This window comes from Camarhynchus parvulus, chromosome 1, assembly GCF_901933205.1.
Source record: "Camarhynchus parvulus chromosome 1, STF_HiC, whole genome shotgun sequence".
Lineage (NCBI taxonomy): Eukaryota > Metazoa > Chordata > Aves > Passeriformes > Thraupidae > Camarhynchus > Camarhynchus parvulus.
In genome coordinates, this window is record NC_044571.1 from 112,026,685 (window position 1) to 112,046,096 (window position 19,412).

Consider the following 19,412-nt stretch of genomic DNA (forward strand, 5'->3'; position numbering starts at 1 on the left):
AGAATCAAGTCCATGAGACCACAAATATAGGTCCTAAGCAGAGAATTAATTCAGAAATAATTTGGGAAATCTTCCTTGTGGGCTCTGGAGGAGCTGCCCTTGGTGCCTTTCCTCTTTATGCAGCACATAACATGTGAAATTCATTGCAACAAGGTATGAGCAAGGCCAAAAGCTCAGGAAGATTTAAAAGTGATTTAGTATTTCTAGAAGTAAATAAAATATCCCCTGTAGCATTTGCTGGGAGGTATACAATGTCCAAAAAAGACAGGAGACGAGCCTTTTATGCATAAATAATGTTTAGAATTTGTACATTAAGAGCAAAAGTCACTCTGCCAGTTGTACCTGATTTGTGGAAAATAGCAAGAAGAAGTAGGGATTCTGTGGCTTTGATGCTGTTGGGGTTTTTTTCCTGTTGGTTTTTTTGGGAATTTTATGTTTAAAGGTTTTTTGAGTTGTTACAGTTGGATTATTTTTTATCTTGCATTTAATTTTTGAAAATATGGTTCTGTACTTAGTGAGAATCACCAAAAAATTATTCCTTTTATTATATTAATAAAGCTAGTATTGAACAGCATTGAGGTTTCCTAAGATAAGCACATTTTTCCTTGTACTGAAAGCATCTCACAGCTGTAATTAGTGGGGTGGTGTGTGTTGGGGCAGTGTCCTCAAACTGTGCTGCTGTCATGAGTCCCATCCCAAAGATCCTGATCCACTGGGCCTTCTGCCCAGGAAGCCTTGCCCTGCAGGATGAGTCTGGCTCACAGCAGCAGTGGAGTTTTAGTCCTGTACCAATGAGAGCTGGAGCACCCCTTAGAGGGATATGTGGAAGGGTCCCAAGGGTGGATGCCTGCTTTGCCTGGTAGCTGAGAAAGAAACCAGTCAAAAACCCCAAAGAGCTGTCTCCTGCCTAGAGAGATGGGATCTTCTTGGATTTTCATGGCTTTAGAGACATAAAAGTGCTAACTTCACCTTTGTTTCTTCACGCTGCTTCTTTGAAAGCATTCTAAGCCAGGTTTTACAAAATATTATTTTCTGTGTAATATTTTTGTATAAATTAGATTAAATGTCATCTTTCCATGGTCAGTTAAAATAATCAATCTGCCAAACCATGCCAATACATAGTTTAATTTTATTGTGAAATACTGCTTAGGATCCAGCAGAACACACTAGTGTGTTTTTCTATCCCTACACAAGAAATTATGAGGTCAATACAATGAATTGCTTTGAACTTAAAAGTTGTTGTTGTCGTCCAATTGTAACTTGATGAGTGTTGGTTATTGGAGTATTAATAGGACTTAATTTGGACTGGAGACTTTTTATTAACTGCTTTTGCCATATTACATAATCTATGTGGGAATTCTGTGCATAGTGGAAAATGAGCGCCAGTTGCTGATATTGTTTGGACAGCTATATTGAAGGTTCTTTTCTGAAAGTTAGAATGGTAACTAGACCAAAATAAAGTCATCTCTGGGGCAGTGGTTGTCATAGATGACTTATTTTGACTTTGGAGAATTAGACTGAGCAGCCATTGGTAGATGGTAAAAATTAAGTCAGGGGAAAATATCCTGAGTTACCCTCCTGCTTCAGTCTGGTTTGTCCTGGGGCTTAGCAAAATTAATGGCAGAAGTGACTGGAGTTTCTATTAGTGTCTGGGATCCCAAAGAAAATTCAAAACACTGTTATCTGATGGTGCTTTTCTCTAATACAGACCAATTCATTGTCTATATTGATCTTCAAGTGCATTCTGTTGCATTCTCAGTAATTTATTTTAGAGCCCTGTTCTTTCTTAGGTGAATGAAATTGGGATAAAGACAAACCATCTGAATATTTCTGCAAGGAGCTGCTTCAGTTTTAGCTGAAATTAGTCACTGAGTTAAAAATGTGGAGTTAATCCAAAAGGATGCCTGTATAAAAGAGAGGATAATTGGAACCCTTAGTGGGCCAAGCAGATCACATGTAGTGAGTGAAATGGGAGTCCGGAAGAGATTTTTCAGAAATACTTTCATTAAGTAAAAGTTAATCACTTGAAGAGTGATGATGAAAATGATAATTAGCTGTATTTTTTCCACTACCTGACATTCAAGTGGCAGACTGAATGCATTCTCCAAGAATAAAGGATGTGATCATAGAATTAAAGAAGCATGCCTGAAGAAATAAGATGGAGAGTGCGTGTTCTTTACACTTGTTTCAGTGAACACTCGTGAATTTTTCACTTTGTCTTTCGCTGCTGTCACTAATCTGTGGGCTTTGTAGCCATCAAGCATCTGTGAACTTGTAGGACTGAGTGTTAAAGGGCATTGTATTTATATGACAGGATATATCATATGTTCTTCATAGATCTATTCATCATATTTCCTACATTCCAGGTTTTTAAAAAACACTTAATGCTGGAAATTTTGAAAATTAAAGCACCAACACCAAAAAGGCAAGGACTTCCTATTGCAGCCAGACCCAAAAATATCTTTCGTTTTGAGCACTGCAGAAATATCCAGATCTGTCATACCCATTTACCAATACAGAGTAATGTGTCTTTCTTTTGTAAGGATGTTTTTGAGTCTTCCTAATTTTCAGTTTTCCAGAGAACTAGAGGACTGGTGTTTGTTTGGGAATAGTTCCTGTCACTGAATTTCAAGACCTGTGCTTTGATGTGTTGAAGTGTGCTGAATGTTTTGAAGTATTTGGCCTGTGTTTCAAGGTGACATTAGAATCTGAACACTTGAAAATGTTGGTATTTCCTCCAGTTTCAGTAAGAGGCATCCACAAAGCATTTCACTGAACTGATATGATGAATTTTTTTGCGTAGTCAATAAAATAAAATACTGTAGATAAATAGTAATGATACTATTTTCTTCAACTCTTGTTTTTTTTGGTGGTTTTTTTGAGAGGAGAGAAGATAGAGAGCTGTTTGAATTCTCCTTAAATTGGTGTCTGGTTTTGATTTTTAATTGCTTCTAGAGCTTGAGATTAAGTTATCTGTCTAAGCAAGATAGGCAACCCAAGGTTTTTTTATATTAATTTTTTTTCTTGCAAAGCAAACATAAATGAGAAATCCAATGGCAATTTTAAATTAAAACCCTTAAAAGATAACCCAAATGTTTTACAATATTGATAATTGTAGAGCAAGCAGTCTTTTAACACAGTACTCATCTGCCTGCTGTGCTTTTGCAATCCATTCTTTGTCTTGGCAAAATGGAGCTGAAATGGAAAAAATATTTAACCACCCATTTCTTTCATCATGCTGAAGTTTTTCTGCTGTGAAAATATGGTGGCAACTTTCCCTGTGTGGTGCAGAATGTAAATGATGATGTTCAACTCCTCCCATGCAGGGATCCTGATAAAAACTGCTGTTCAAATGTTGTCAAGAAATCGCTGCCGTGTGTTGTGGATATCAAATGTCTTTGCTGGCTGTAAATTAGTGAACATCCCATGTCCCATTACATTAATTGCAGATATTTCTTCTTAAGGATAGCAGTTGTTAATGTATTTATAGTCCATTTGTTTTAATAAACACCAATTTTACTTCAGTGTTTGTCTGAAAAGTCAGACTTGAGTGGGTTATAAATCTGCTGGGTTGTTCTCTGCACATTGTGACTGCCAAGCTTTGTGTTAGTGTTGTTTAAGAGAAGAAAGAGGTCTTGTCCTTTTCTTTGTCTTCTTTCCCCACTCCAAAAATTGATGTATTTCTTTAAGAGGATGTACATATGTACATGTATATATGTATGCTAAATGCTGAGCAAAGAATATTTGCACTTAATTTTATTCCAGCTCTGTTAATTAATATCATCTGTTTTCTACCAATGTTTTCTAGCAGAATTTTTTGGGAACGCATAAATCTGAGATAGTTAATTTACTCCCTGGATTTTCCTGTATGTCCTGTTATTGCTGCTGTGGATTGTCCATAGTGACATTCTCCTCTCATTCAATAGAAAGCAACAGTTTTGTTGTTGTTACTACTGTTTTATCAAAGATTTTGCTGCCTCACAACATCTTATGGGCTGATATGTGTGAATATTTAGTCTTCTTTCTTCTTTCATTTGCCAATTTGTTAGCAGGGTTCTTTTCCCCTGAGGTAAAACTATGTTTTTGCATTTTTAACTGTTCAACAGATTGATATCAAGTAGCAGGTACTCTAAAATGAAAATAACCAGTCTTGAGAAGGCAAGAGATTGATATCTGTGTAGATATTTATGTTTATAACAAATTACTATCTTCAGCTTGGACAAATTACCTCCCTATTTTTTCTGTTGCCTTGTGCCAATGAGCACCTGTTAACATCACCCAAAGTACACATGACACCTTACCTCTGCAACCTATTGCAAAATGATAATGACTGATGTTGCAAGTATGCAATTAATGACTCTAATGAAAAGAATTGAGAAGTAATTTTCCAGGAAGTTACGAAGTTTAAGCAACATGGGGACTCATTTGGGCTTGGAATTTGTTCTGCAAATCTGGTCTTTAAGCAGGGCTGCTGTAAATTTTCACAATGGTATCTTGGCTTTGTGATTAAATTAATAATTTGCTGATCACAGATGCAAGGGGCTATACATATTTCACTCAGTTCTGCTTCTTTACTTGTTCCAATAATTTTTTTGTTGTTTTCAATTTTGAGAATAACTTGGCTTTTTGTGTTTTACAATTTTATGTTCATTAATGAGCTCATAGTCACTAGAAGGGGTGCTGGCAAGCAAGGATTGGGTTATTTGTTGGAAATATCCATCATTTGCTTTACTGCTTTCCCATTAGAGTCAGCTGGCACACATGCAAAGCAAAATAAAGGTGAAATTGGAGACAGGCTTTTCCTGCTAATGCTCACCCTGCTAGTTTGGATTTCAGGGTTCTGCTAAAAACCATGTTACAAACCTGAGAAACTGCACTGAGGTTTTCCCTCTGCAGTTGGACCATTTGTGCTGTTATGTTTAAGGATATTCAGATTTTAGAAGTAAATGTTTGCTTTGGGGGTGACAAATGTGTCCTGAATGCTCAGGACTGAAATGCTGTTAACTGAATACAGGTGTGTGCAAGTTAGCACCGAGTAAAAATACCTTTCTTGGTGTCAGCTGTGTTGCTTTGGGTCCAGTGCGCAGGAGATGCTGCAGCTTTGAACTTCAAATTGGCATATTGCTTTCAGAAGAGTGTTTCTCTGTGTGCATTTGATATAAAATAGCTGAAAGCATTTGTGTGAGACAGCAGAAAATAGCATCATGTGCATGTGGTATAGACTGCTTTGGCTCATTAAGTTCACATCTTGGCACCTGATAAATCAACTCACGTGTTCATGTTCCTGAAGTACCACATAGTAGATTAAACAGCCATGTTCTTTAGAGTTTTCTGTATGTAATTAAAATTTTCTACTCTGTATCTTGATTAAGAGTCTCCATTGATCTAATTGGAATGCAGAGTTACAGCTGCAGAAAACTTGAGCTGGGAGAGTGCCTCCATCTGCCTTTCTTACCTAGAAGAATTAGTGTGTTGTTACTCAAAGGGGATAAATATCATAATTAAGAATTTTCAGTCAATTGACTTCTCAACTCTTGACTTGGATTTGAAGCTTCCTCACAGGACTCTGTCTGTGAAACACTTATTTTTGCTGACTATTTATTTAAATCCTTTCTGTTTATCAGATATGTTTTTGTGGTGTTTGTGCGTGCTTGGGGTTTTTGTTTAGGGTTGGTTGGCTTGGCTTTTTTCTCTTCTGTTTTAGAAGGCAGAAACAAGTGTGGAGGTGTAACAGGTAATATTCTGGAGCGTGTTCAGGTTTCTGTCATGAGCTAGAGCTGAGCATGGTGTATGTACAGGGATGTCTGTCCTGGACCCAAGGGATGCCCTGCAGTGTCCTGGTCATGCTGCAGTGTCCTGGTCACTCTCTGGCACAGAAAGGTAAAAAAGGAGAAGAGTGATATATCAAAGAAGGAAACTCTAAAGTGTTCTTGAGTTCTGAAATAAATCTACCCTCTTATCTTACAGTAGAATACAAAAATATTAAAAGAAATGCCAGTGAATATTCAGATATATCAGCGTTTTATTCTGTAAGCTTTACAGAGGGAAAAATATTGCATCCTCCTTTTGGCACAAAGGAAAATTGAATAATACAAGGGGAAAGTGTGCAAGCACTTGTTACTTTGCTTCTAGGTATTTTTAGACAGTTTCCTTCTCAAATATAACTAAGCTCCCACCATTTCATATTAGGTTAATAAGTAATTGTAATGGAGAATGAGGAGGCTGGTGAGTAATTATTAAAAAGCAGCTTGTGCTGTCTCCATTGCCCAGATGAATAGCAATATTCATTTAAAACCTCAAATTCCTGCAGGAGATGATTTTCCAGTGTTGTATTTTCTTATCTCGAGTCACTTCATTATTAGTGTCTCAGTCTTGTTAATAATTTGAATTCATGTGTAAGAACAAGGAGCTCAATAAAAAGAGAGCACTTATTTCCATATGCAAATTGCCCTCAGGCAGATGGGGAGGTTTCCCTGGCAGAAGAAATGATGCATTTCCAGTTAAGGATGTCAAAAACATCAGGCTTAGGCAGTAGGGTCTCTTGTACGTGCCAATTCATAGAGGTTTTTCATGAAGTTAAAAACCAAGTGTTTGGGGGAAAATATACTCCTAAGATGTGATAGCGGTAGCATTTGTAGGAGTAATTTGTTTGAGGATATGGCTTCTTTCACTTAGTTTCTGCAAGCCACCTTGCTGACCTTTCAGCTGATGTCACTGGGTTGAAACCCCCTCTGTTGTTGCATGTTTATGAGTAAATGCATAGAAGCCCTATGGGATTTATTTTCTTGTTGAAATGTCAATGTGCTAAACCTGGATCCTTTTCATTTGAATGAATCAGCATTGTTTGATAGAGGGGAAAGAGGACTATTTGACTGTGGAAGTTCTGCTGTGATTAATTACAATGTATGGATCCAAAACTGATCAGTTTTATGTTAAAGGTGGGTTAGAAGCATTTGCTGACACCTTAAAGAGTTTGAGGATGTAGCAGGTGCCTGGTGCTGTGTACCCTTCTTGTTTCCACACTGTCATGGGGAATGCAGCAATACATCACATTTATTTAGATAGAACAATGGTTATTCCAGCAGTTTTATAACCATCCTTTATATTGTTATAGCCAAGGCCATTTTGTCATGAGCTTTTCAATTCCAGAGCCAGTGCCCATCATTTATCTGCATAACTAAAACCAGTGGTAAGCACATTTCTGCCACAGTGGGGCTGATAATGGTTTCTGTTAAAGTCTTTTTAATGATCCAATTTGAAGCAGTGATTTCCAGAGGAAGAAAACTCCATTTGTTAGGGGTCTTTTATTTTAATTCTTTTTATATTAAAAGTATAGCAGAGGATTCAATTTCTGCTTTTTTCATTTTCCAAACTTGCAAAATAGCAGCAGGTACAAAAGGCATGTATCACTCCCCAAAACAAAAGCATTGTTTGTGGAATAAGATGACGTGATTGCTTTCTATGGCCTCTTTCCTGTTCTAAGAAAATTCCAGGCTTTTGGACACTGCATAAATTAACTGACATTACTGCTGTTGCCTACATGGTTTGAATGGTGTTTGCGGTTCAGTTCCACTTGACCTCAAATTTGAAAAGAGTAGCTCAAATGACTCTCTATATAGAGAGTTTTATCTCTCTGCCGCCACAGTGATGATTCCTGTGCTGAGCATAGGAATAAACAGATGAATTTGTGTCTGTTCCTTGGAGTTCATACAGGTGGCAGATGATTTCCAGTGAAAGCAGCCCACTTCTGCATTTCCCCTTCTCTATCTCCTTAATGAACTGTTGGCAGGTTCTCCCGATCCTAATTTTTAGTTCTGTGCAAGCATATGAAGTGTTTAAAAAAGGAAAAAATTAACAGGAACATTAATGAGGAGCTTATATTCATGTGATGAGAAATGTTAGTTACATAATATGTAATTTGCTGTAATTCAGGAAATGGAATGGAGGCACTTCCCAAACTTGCCTGTGAACAGAGCATGACTGGAGATAGCTGGGCTGCAGTAAATTCAATCCCAAATGTTCTTTTTAAATCAGTTGCTGTGGACAGTGTGGAGCACTGAGATTCTCATCTTGAGAGCTGATCTTGATTTTAGAGAGCTCATGCTCACACAATGGACTTTAAGCGCTTAAGGGTTTTATATATGTACAGCAACCACCTTAAGATGACTTTTTTAATAAAAAAAGGACAAAGCCTATTTGATAATCCTGTATATTTTAACATTTTAATGATTTTGGTAGAGCTTTGTACTGAATTTATTATATGGGTAAACCATCTCATTTAAATGCTTTCCACTTGCTTTATTAACCTGGGCAAAGTTGCCTGAAGATCTTTCCAGCATTGGAAAGCAAATGGCAGGGTCAGATTTCTGTGGTGGCACAGACCAACCACATTGAAGCCTTGGATTGTATGAAGGGAACTTCTGAACTGTGATGGTTTAAGGAGTTTCAGATTTTTTTTTCTTTAAATGGGAATCCAGGCTCAATGAACCAAGAAAAATAACTTAAATTTAGATCATGTCAAAGTCTTCCCCTTCCTACCTGGATTTTTAATAGTTTCCTGTGTTCAGGTTGCCATGCTTTGAGGTGACCAAAAGACATTTGTTATTAGAGATATCATAGCATGTCTTAAATCTACTTTAAGATTTGCAGGTATCCCTCAAGTAAAACTAAGAGGATTGTTGCCTTCCCTTTGTGAGGGTCATAATTATTTGTAAAATGGAGTGTGAAAAACTTACTGGATTTTTGAGACACAACTTAGTAGACTGGATAATGAAATCCCAGTGAACCCTTTTAGTCTGAAATGTTGCAGCTGATGACCTATGAAGTTAAAATCATCTCCTTTTCAGCAGCTGCACTTTCTTGCCCTTTGAGATGCAAAGCCTTTTAGGGCAGGGACTCAGCTGACCAGAGGGCTGAGACAGCCACTGATCCTCATGACTTGTCACTACTGAAACATGAGGGGACAGGCTATCATCTTTTGTGCCTGACTATTGCTTATCCCATTTTTGTGTTTATGGCATGCACAGAAAATTCTTAAAAATGTTTCAAGTCTTGATTTCTCTTTTTAAGCAATCCCCAGGATGCTTCCTAGGCTGATTAGCATTCAGTATGTGGTGATGGGTCAAGTAACTTTACTGGTAAATAATCTTGTTTACATTTGAGTTTAAATGTTTTTTTCTGTAGTCAGAATGTGGGGAAAAAGGAATTTCAGCAGAAAATGAATTTGTGTTCCACCTTTTGTGAGTGAGTTGTGCCATTGGGAAGAAAAATAAATTCAAGAGAAAGACTACCAAAGGGGAGAGCATTGTCCTACTTTTTGTGTTTTGTGACTTAAAATTTATAAATTATTTAACTCCTTGCATTGCTTTAAACATTATATAAAGGGAAGTTTTATGTGCAAACTCCCCAGAAGCTGGGTGTCGTGGATGTTTGAAAAATGAACTAAGATGCAGTATTCTGCAGCCCCTCATCCTCTGGCACTTGATCTTTCAAGTTCAAAATCCCAAATTGTTGCTCTTCTCTTGAAGAGCTTCTGGTGACAAAAGCTTCTCTGACTGCTCCTTGTGTCTTCCTGTGCTCCTTTCAGGATTGCAGGGATGTCCCAGGTAAAACTGGGGCAAAAAACCTGCCAGGTTCATTGCTTTCCATTTGGCACACTGACAGTGTGTGCTCTGCTTTCTGCTGGTCAGGGCAACTCAGTGCCCTTCATTTCCTTGGGGTTTTGTGAATTTGGCATCTACTCTCTGAACCCGGACTTCTGATGGTGGTCCTTGATGCTTCCCCATGACTCTTCAGTGCTGTTCACAGCCAGTTAAATTAAATATTGTAGCACTGCCTCTTCCCTGCTTTCCCAGTGACATTCCCTTTTGGATAGCAGGCTATTTTATAGCAGAACCCTTGCACAGCGCACATGAACCATGAAGACTTTATTTTTTAATAACACAGTGTATGGCTTTTGAAAGTGCTACTAGTAAATCACCCAAAACCCAATAGGGAATGAAGTTTTCTCTGCCTTTGCTTGAGTCTATCAGATGAGGTTAACTGTCTTTTTTGGATTTTTTCCAAATTGAAAGAGACTTTTCTGTTTCTGCATAAACGTGACACTGTCTTTGACTTTATTGCTCTCTTTGTGGATTAAATGCTTTGGCTGCTGCTTCATGGGGTCTGGGTTCCTTTCCTGTGTTTGATGCTGCAGAATCTTTTGCCCTGGGCTTGTCAGTTCTCAGTTGTGCAACAGGACCTGTGTGTGCATGTGTGTAGTTCATTGGAAAAGCTTACAAGCAAATTTTGTAGCAAATGACCATTCATATTTCACAGAACAAATTACTACTGTCCTACATTTCAGTAGACTCTTTCTTACTGTTCTGGGATAATTAATAAATACAAAATGACAGGCCATGAATTGTGTTGAATTAATTTAGGTTGTTAGCTGTGAATCTGACATCTGAATGCAGCCAGCAGAGCCATCTATGCTATAATAAGATTCTTGTGAAAGCCCAGCAGTTTGAGATGATAAAATATGCACATATATGCCTGAGTTTATACTTTATTTTTTTTCCATTTATATCTCTATGCAAACATTTCCTCCTCACTCCTGCACTGGAAGTTACTGGGTAGTCACTGAGGGGACTCCCATTTTTCCCTGCAAGTTCTATGGGAGTCTTCTTGAGGTCTCATCCAGCTGGTGCAATTTTCAACTCAGTGTAATGAATGGAGCAATTTACAGCCACAGCTCAAAATTATTACCAGACAGTCATGCCTCTAGATTTCTCCTGCCTTTTTTATAACCAGAAATATTTCGGTGGCCTGCTATTGTTGACAGCTTTGTTGGGAGCTTTCTAACAGTAATAAAAAAGCCCCTCCAGTACAACAGCTAATTCAAGATTTATGGAGCGTGTGGAATTTTACTCCAAGACTGAACGTGCGCATAATCAGGAAGCAGAGTCTGAATACAGGGAAATGGAGGAGGGCATTGCCCCTCATTCTGCTCAATGGACCATAAACCACCTGCTGTTTTGAGTGCCATGCCACCAGAGAAGCTGGAGCTTTTCCAACCTAGTAAGTCATTTTCAGCCATGTGTTTAAACACTGAAAAGGCATAAGGGATGAAGAATATATATCTTCCCTAACTTTTTTTTTTGGTCAGTGTCATCCTCCTCTTCTTGTTTCATCTTGTGTGTTTTGTCTTATGTCTCTGTTTGCTACTTCCTCAGCCTTTATGATGTACTTTTTAATATGTTTTCTGTATTGTCTTACTTTGGACCTTTAAATCATATATTAATACTCAGATTGGTTTGTGGATAGGCCTTTCAAAAACATTTGAACAAAATCAAGATTGCAAGTCTCCTTTTTAAGATTCCAGTTCTCTTGTGGGTTTTCAAAGGTTCCCCTTAAAATCTTTATCAAGACTGATGTTTAAAAGTTGTCTTTGTGCACAGCAAAACTATTGAAGTGTGACTTCATAAGCATTGGCTCCTTAAACTCTTGACCCTTCCTTCTTTGCTTGGACAAATTGCTGTACCTGCTAAATGTACACTGGATGAACCAGCACACAAAGACCTGGGACCAGATGCCTTCCATGTCCTGAAGTGGGCAAAGGGCTGAGATAAAATTGCCTGAATCAAGCAGCTGACCTGAGAAAATTTCACCAGTGAATGTTTCTCAAAAGTATGAAATGTAGTGAGAATCACTTAGCAATGTGAAAAGCAGTTAATTGTTTTAGCACTTTTATCGCAATGAACGCTTGCACTTTTGGTTTCATCCTGCTCTTTCCCAAGGCTCTGTTTTGCTCAATGGAGGAGTTTGGTGTTTTTCACTGTTGTCAACTTTCCTGCAAAATCTGGGGGGCATTGTTTAATCCTGCCAACAGCAGTGATTATTCCTGCTGAGTGTATTTGCCTTGGCACCTGTTATGTGTAATTTTGCATTTTTGAGGTTGGAATCGATGACCTCAAGTGACTCTGTCCTGTATTCTCTTGCTATGTGAAGTGAAGATGCAGGCAAGTTTTTCCAGGTGTGAAATCCTCACAAACTCTTTCACAACCTTGCAGGCATCACAGTGAGGGGTCACTCAGCATTTGAACTGCAGGCTCCCTGACTACTGAAACTCTGGGGTTTGTTGTAAGCCCAGAGAAACCTGAGCAGTGACAAAGGCTCAGCATTTGCATCTTTCCCACCTCTCAGAGGTCCCCAGGGAAGGGCAGATGTAGCATTGACAGCAATTCTTGTCTGACTGAAGGAGCAGCATGGATGCATTTTGCTTTTTCTTGCAGCCTGGTGTTCCAGGTTTTTTCCCAGGTGGGGAATGCTCATGATGCTCTTTCATCCTCTAACTCAGACATTGAAATCCACCTCTGGCCTTTGGTAGGGACCAATTAATCACCCTGTGTAATAAGTTGAGATGCTCACTGTCTCTCTTCTTGGAGACATCACACATTTTTTAAAAATCCACTAGATCATGCAAGGAACTGGAGTGGTCATAAGCCTGAATCCCAGAAAGCTGCTTCATTTTGATCTGAGGGGTGGAATGCAGCAATAGTTGTAGTCAGTGGGCTGGGTTTGCTTTGGGATCTGAAAGGGATAAAACTGCCTGATCTAACCAGTGAGCTGCTGGAAAAAACCAAACAAGGACAGAAATAGAAGCAGCAACAGCACTGACACTACCTCAGCTTGAAAATGCAACCAGTACCATTATTTTTTAGAGGATCTGTCATCCATCTTTAGGGCAAGCTCCAACCCAGGTGTCTTAAATGGAGGGTGTTCTTCAGGACTTGGTATTTAAGGTGTAATATTTCTATTCAGAGACTCTTTTAGCATTTGGCTTTGAGTTGGCAGAGGCAGCCACCTGCCAAATGTAGTGACCTCTCTAATTTCCCTTTTTGGTGCCTGGCTTAGTCTGTGAATTAGGTAGAATCCCCCTGCACAACTTGAAATGTCAGACAGTGAAGCAGTGCTCTGTCTTTTAAATTTCTTTTTAGATCTGTGCCTCTGCATGAGCAGTTATTGCTGGGAATAGCAAATGTCTACAAACCAGGCCATGGGTGATGACTCTAACTTTGGGCTGCATGGGAGAAGACACAAAGGAAGTGTCATTAGTCCCTAGCATGTAAAATTCAGTGTAATTTCATGGCTTTTGTCTTGTGGTTTGTTACACTCTTTGGTGTATGGCCTGGTAGGATACTAAGGGCAAACAGACATCATTTCTTAATTCATGAAGGGAATGTCTCACAGCTTGGTCACAATGGCAAAGTTGAATTTTTTCACCTGTGTTAGTTCTGTGTCATTTCCAATTCAGCCATGAGAATATGGGATCACAACCAGCAGCTTGGACCAACACTAAACCTTTTGTATGGGTTTTCTGCTGTGCTGCCAAGCTGAAAAGTTGCAAATGTGCATTAAGTGATTTACAAGTATTTGGTCACCACTTCCCAATGTGGCTTTTTTGGCATTAAAGGGAATTTCTAAAATACTTTACAAGATATTTAATTTTGGAATGCAGCTAAATTTAACTATTTGTGTCTTAGACTGTGCTTTCAATTTTAGTTTATCAATACTTAAACATCCCAAAACTTACTAAGGTTTCTTTCAATTTCTGCTCTAGGAGGATATATATATATATATATATATATGAAGGCACTGAGATCTTTTCTGTGCACAGCTAGGGAAGAAACTTAATATTAAAATATGATAGCAAAAAGTGGTATTGGCTATTAAATATGAGAGTAATAGATGGGATTTGAGGTAATTCTGTAAGCTATGTACATGGCTGTGCAGATAATTCATATTTTAATATTGATGGCAAACATTTTCACACTAAAATATGTATAGAAAAAAGGAAATTGACTATTAAAGATGTATGTAAAAGAAAAATGTAAATGATATTGGGAAAGTGACATGCCAACTGTGATCTACCCTGACAGCTTTTCTTTTTCAATTTGCAAGTTGGAAAGAATGAAATCAGATTACAAGAAAAACTACTCTGTACCAGAGATGTACAAAACATTTTTCAGATAGTAGAAGTTCTTTGTTGCAAATACATCCCAAATTAAATAATAAATGGAAATGTGTTGAGCAGTCATACTACAGAGAATAAGATGTTGAAATCTGATTTTAAATTTAAAAATAGCCCTCCCTAGGCTGGCAGAAATTGTTGTGGCACTTCCAAGAGCAGTGTCTTGTGTATTTCCCCGGGGCATTCCTCTCTGCTTGGCATGGGGGCCACTAAAGGAACTATGTGGAGAAAAATATTTGTCAATGCTAACAGATGTTTATCCTGAAGTTTAAAATGCCCATTTTCCATGAACCTGACCTTGGATGTGCAAAATATTTCAGTGCACGTACAAGGAATTTCCCAGGTCCCCTGGAAGTGTGCCTGTGCCTTTTAATGGGAGCCTTTGGAGAAGGATGTTTTGCTTTTTGGGAGCCACCGGTAAATGCACAACCTTTCAGAGACACCAGTGGAAGTGAGGGTTTAAGGGCAACTTTCAAAATGGGAGTTTGCATCACAGCTCCTGCCATGCAGCAGTAAGACAATCTTCTACCAGCTCTCATTTCTCATGCATGACTATGTCATCAAACAAAGAAATTTTCATGGTAGATCTAGGACTAGAATTAAAACAAGGCCCTAAAAGCGTGTATGTATTTCAGACAAGCAGATGTGCACCTCTATTTTTCCTTTATGTAGAAATTGTCAATATTTTACTGTTTTAAAATATTGCCACAGCAAGAAAAATAGATCCTTATGGCTGAATATATTGCTATTAAGTAATTTTGGTTTTTTTTCAATACTTGACCATTCATTAAAATTTTTGCCTAGCACTGAAGTCAGTTCTGATAAGCAGTGAGCCATTAAATTCTTCTGCATGTAGGTATTTCATCTTTGGTGAATGCCTGTTTTGATGGTACCTAAGCAGTGCAGGAGGACAGAGGGGATGTGGCTAAAATGTTTTGAGTATGTCTTTGTGGTATCTTGCTGAAAAACTTCAGGGAGATACTTCACTTAATACCTTTGACTGATTTTTAGCTGTTCTATGGCCTTGCCTCTCCCCTTTTTCTCTCTGGGACTTGACATGGAAAAGAGGTGAAGCAGCAAAGTGGTGTTTGAGCAGTGAGTGATTACATTTGTGGTCTCTACTTGGGGAGGGTCTAACAACAGCCAGAGCACAGAGAGAGCACTGGAAATTGTGCTAAAAATCCCTGGAAGGCTTGGTATTCACAAGGGTTGTGTTCAGGTTGATGTCAGAGTTACCCAAGAGCTGCCTGAACTTTCTGTCTAAGGCTCTGATTCACAAATTCCCTTTCCATGCATGCTTAAGTTTAGTTCAGTCTAACAAACCTTCAGTGTATCAGGGTTTGGGCTCCCAGGTCTTATGTTTTTACTTATTTGCTGTTCTAAAATAGGATAAGATGGTGCAGGGTCAGTGAACTGAAGAGGTAGATGAAATTTGAACGCATTTACTTACGTACTACAGGGAGAAAGTAATGAGGTGTTCTGCCTGAACCCATAATAATTTAAAAGTGTCAAATTGTTCCACAGAAATTTTCTGTCAAAACACCAATGAGGTGAATTTTACAAGATCTCCGATCAGTACAAGTTTTCCTTACCCAAGCTGTTGATGTTCTTTTTCCTCAACCCCAGATTAAATACTTTGTCAGTAAAGCAGAATTATTTGTTCTCAAATGCTGTGAAACATTAATTTTGTCTCATACAGAAAGTGCTTTGAGCACATGTGTAATTGATGTGGTTGAAACAAGGTGAAGAGAGGCTGTCAATTGTTTAGGACAGATGGAGAAATGCATAGACAGGAATTATCCTAAAAGTGGTGGGAGATGTGTACAGCCCATTCTTAGCACAAAAGTAGCAACTAATATAAAGAGTGGCCAGGGTAAGAGCAATAGAAAAATTCTGTTTATAACCTAAACCTGTTGTGGCTTTCTCTTGCAAAATATCCAAGTACTGAGTTGGGGACTCTGGTGAGAGGTTCTGCTTTTAGAAACCTTTTCCAGCCTCTTTGTTTTTGAAACAGTATTTTAACAAGTTTCAAATATAAGTGGCACTGATCTCTCGCTCTGGAAGAAGTTGTACAATATGCAATCTAAAACAGAACAAAAAAATAAATTGTGACAGTTATAGAGGTATCATGTTCTTTACACTGCAGTGCAAAGAAATCATTATGGCTTGTTTTTTGTACTTTCAGACTAGGAAGAAAATTATTTCACAATGCTGAATTTTGGTAGAAAACAATGAGGGTCATCTATTTTTAAGTAATTTTATCTGTTTTGGTGGTGTCATTCTTTGTTCTGATTTTGCCAGTGCATTTTTCTTTTCTTTTTTTTCCCTTTTTAACTTATTCCAAATTCGGAGTTTCTAGGCAGAAAGTTTCAGCTGATATAAATAGGCAAAGTCCTCTGCAAACGGTGAAGTAATTTCTTAATTTAAATTTCCAAAGAACTGGCTATGCTCACTTTTAGTTAAGTAATAACTGTTTTTCTCATCATAAGCAGTAGCATTCTGCTTTTTAAATTAAATAATTGCTTTGGAGAGCTTGAAAAGAACGCCACAGCAGCTGTTGAACCAGTGGAGTCACGCAGAGTTTGTAGTTTTCATCTCTCCCTAATAGAAGTTACAGGCACAGAGCGGAAGGAGGATATAGTGCTGCTGGCAGGAATTTCTGAAGAGCTGGGTTCTTTTGTTTTCATGCACCCCCCAGCGTGAGACAGACAGCCTTGGTGGCAGCTGAATATTTTAGGAGGGAAGTGTTTGTGTGCGTATCTGGGGGTGTGCTGTGTAGCTGTGGTGTGCTATCTCAGCCTGGCAGTGTGTGCAGTGTGGCACTGGAGGTTGGGGAAAAGCACCTTCAGAACAAGGCTGACATAATGAGTATGCCAGTGGATTTTTAATTAGGTGAAATTCACTTTGTGAGTTTTACCAGTTGCTCTTTGGTTTGATTTTCTTACGTCACGTCTGCACTTATGGTACTGGTACCTACCAGTAAAATCATTTAGTATTTCTCAGTATAAGAGGTGCCTTCATCCTTTTTGTGCCTTTTCCTCTTTCCTATGCTTTAACCAATGAACTGAAGCTTTAAGCTAAGATATGAAATTCAGGTTCATTTCTGGCTCTATGTGTATTTTCTCATTTTCAGCAGGAGTACAACACAAAGTGAAAGAAAACTTCATGAGCTCAGCTTTGTTAGGAAGGATTAACTTGCCGACTTTTTTAACAAGTTCTTCAACATTCTTGAACAGTACAGGTAGGTCTAGGCATGGTGGTATCCTTTGTGCCAGTGGTGTGGGGAAAATGTACCCATTTGGAACCATTTTGTCTTCAAAATGTTCAAAATTTTTTTTGCTCATAGTAAACTTTCAATACATTTAAGCAAATAAGAGCTGAGATTTTAGCATTTTTGAGCCTGGTCTGTTGCAACAGGTACTTGGAATCAGCACATACATATTTATTTAATTCCATAAGGTATTTGTGCAGGCTCTCTTGAATCCAGTTTGGTATTCACCTGACCTGATAATAATTGTTTGGGTCTCTGCTTCATTTCTAGTTATTTCCCACATGTGTTTTTTGGCTGCTGAGGGGCACTGAGGTGATATTTTGTGGATATAATAGTGTATCATAAATATACAAGTTCTACCACATGCATGGTCCAGTACAGCCCATTACTTTCTATGTGAAGTTAGGATGATTTACTTTTTCTGAATGCATTTACTTCTGTTTTTTTATTTTGGATTTCATCCTCCTTTTGCTGCCCAGTTTATTCAGCGCTATCATGTCCTCTGACATGTATCACACAGGCAAATTCAGCTTTTTAATGTTTTTTGTACTTTGGAAATCCATATCCAATCTGTGAGTGTATGTTTAGGAAAGGTTTAAACTTGATTAATTCCTACACCAAAGACTCTGAAATTTGGACAACAAGAAAAAAACCTCTGTTCTGATTTAATTTTTGCTGACTTGAAGAAAAAGTCAAAACAACCTGGTATAATTAACTTTTCAGATGTGAGGTTTGTGTTGGTATTTTTTTTTACTTTTGCAAACAGTGAATTCATTCTTTAATCAAAGAAAAAAATGGTAGAATAAGGTAAAATTTAAAATAGCCAAAATAATAACAGTTTTGCTTAATGTGTTGGAGGAAGAGTTATACTGTTATTGAAATAACAGGGTTGTTTCCTTCTTCAAGGATTAGTGAGAGCTTGATCATCAAAAAGCACAGATTGGGGTTTTTTCTATCTTCTTCATGCATTTTCAGCTTCTTTTTCAACTTTACAAACTCACAGGACAGTTTTTAAAGGCACCATCAACTTAACAATTGCACTGTCCAGAGAGCAATGTTTCTTATCTGCAAGTTCCCTCTCTTTCAAGGTTTGTCCTAGTTTGAGCTGCATTAATCTCAAAGTCAGAGACCCAAGAAACAACAAGCTCAGCCTTCAGCATATCTGTCAGAAATTCTAGTAGATATTTTGATTCTGTTTTTTTTTTTTTCTGGGGCCCTTCACAGAAATCTGGCAGAATTATCCATTTCTAGCTCTGTTTAGCAGCACAGAACTACAAAAGGGGGCTCTGAACACCTGATCAAAAAAAAGAGATATGAAAATAGGTACTGAAGGTGAACTAAAAAAAAGGGAATGATGGTGTATTGCTTATTGTCAGTGAAGCATAAGAATGCTGAACATTTATTTTTATTCAGGATGCTTTGTCCCTTGAAATAGAATTTTTTGTGTTGTTAGGTTTGGTCACTGCCAAATCTGAAGGTTTTGTAGCGGTTCAGCCTCTTTAAGAAATTATTTATTTGAAAAATAAATAGGCACAATAATGATTAATATAATGGCCAAAGAAGTTTGTAAGTGTAGACAGAAAACCTTGTCCTTCAAGGCTTTGCCACTGCTGCCTCCTGAACATGGAACTCCACAGTGGTTTCCCAGCCTCTCTTCCAGCACAGCTTTTCAGCAGCATCCATAATTCATGACATTAAGTATTAATTTTGGCTTTTATGCTCCAGGGATGTGGCATGTTAGTCACCAATACATTATCTACAGATTCTTGTTCTCCCTGCTCCAGCTCACACTTGCTGGTAGCTGTTGGATGTTTGTGTTCCTGGACACACAAACAAATGGGATGGAGCAGTGACAGATGAGGGTGTCCTAAAAGCTTCAGTGTTCCTCTCAAAGGCAGCTGTTGTGAATAACAGACTAACAGATAAACTCCTGATGTGGAACTGGTCACATTTAAGCAGCAGGGCACACAGAGTCCCAGTGCTGTGTCCTACAGCTCTTGTCTTGCCTTTGCTCCTTAGGATGAGAACAATGTCCTTTTCACCATTAATAGACCACATTACAGGTCAAAGATGAATTTTGATCACTCTATACATTCATACATATATTGTTATTATTTTATTACCTCTCTA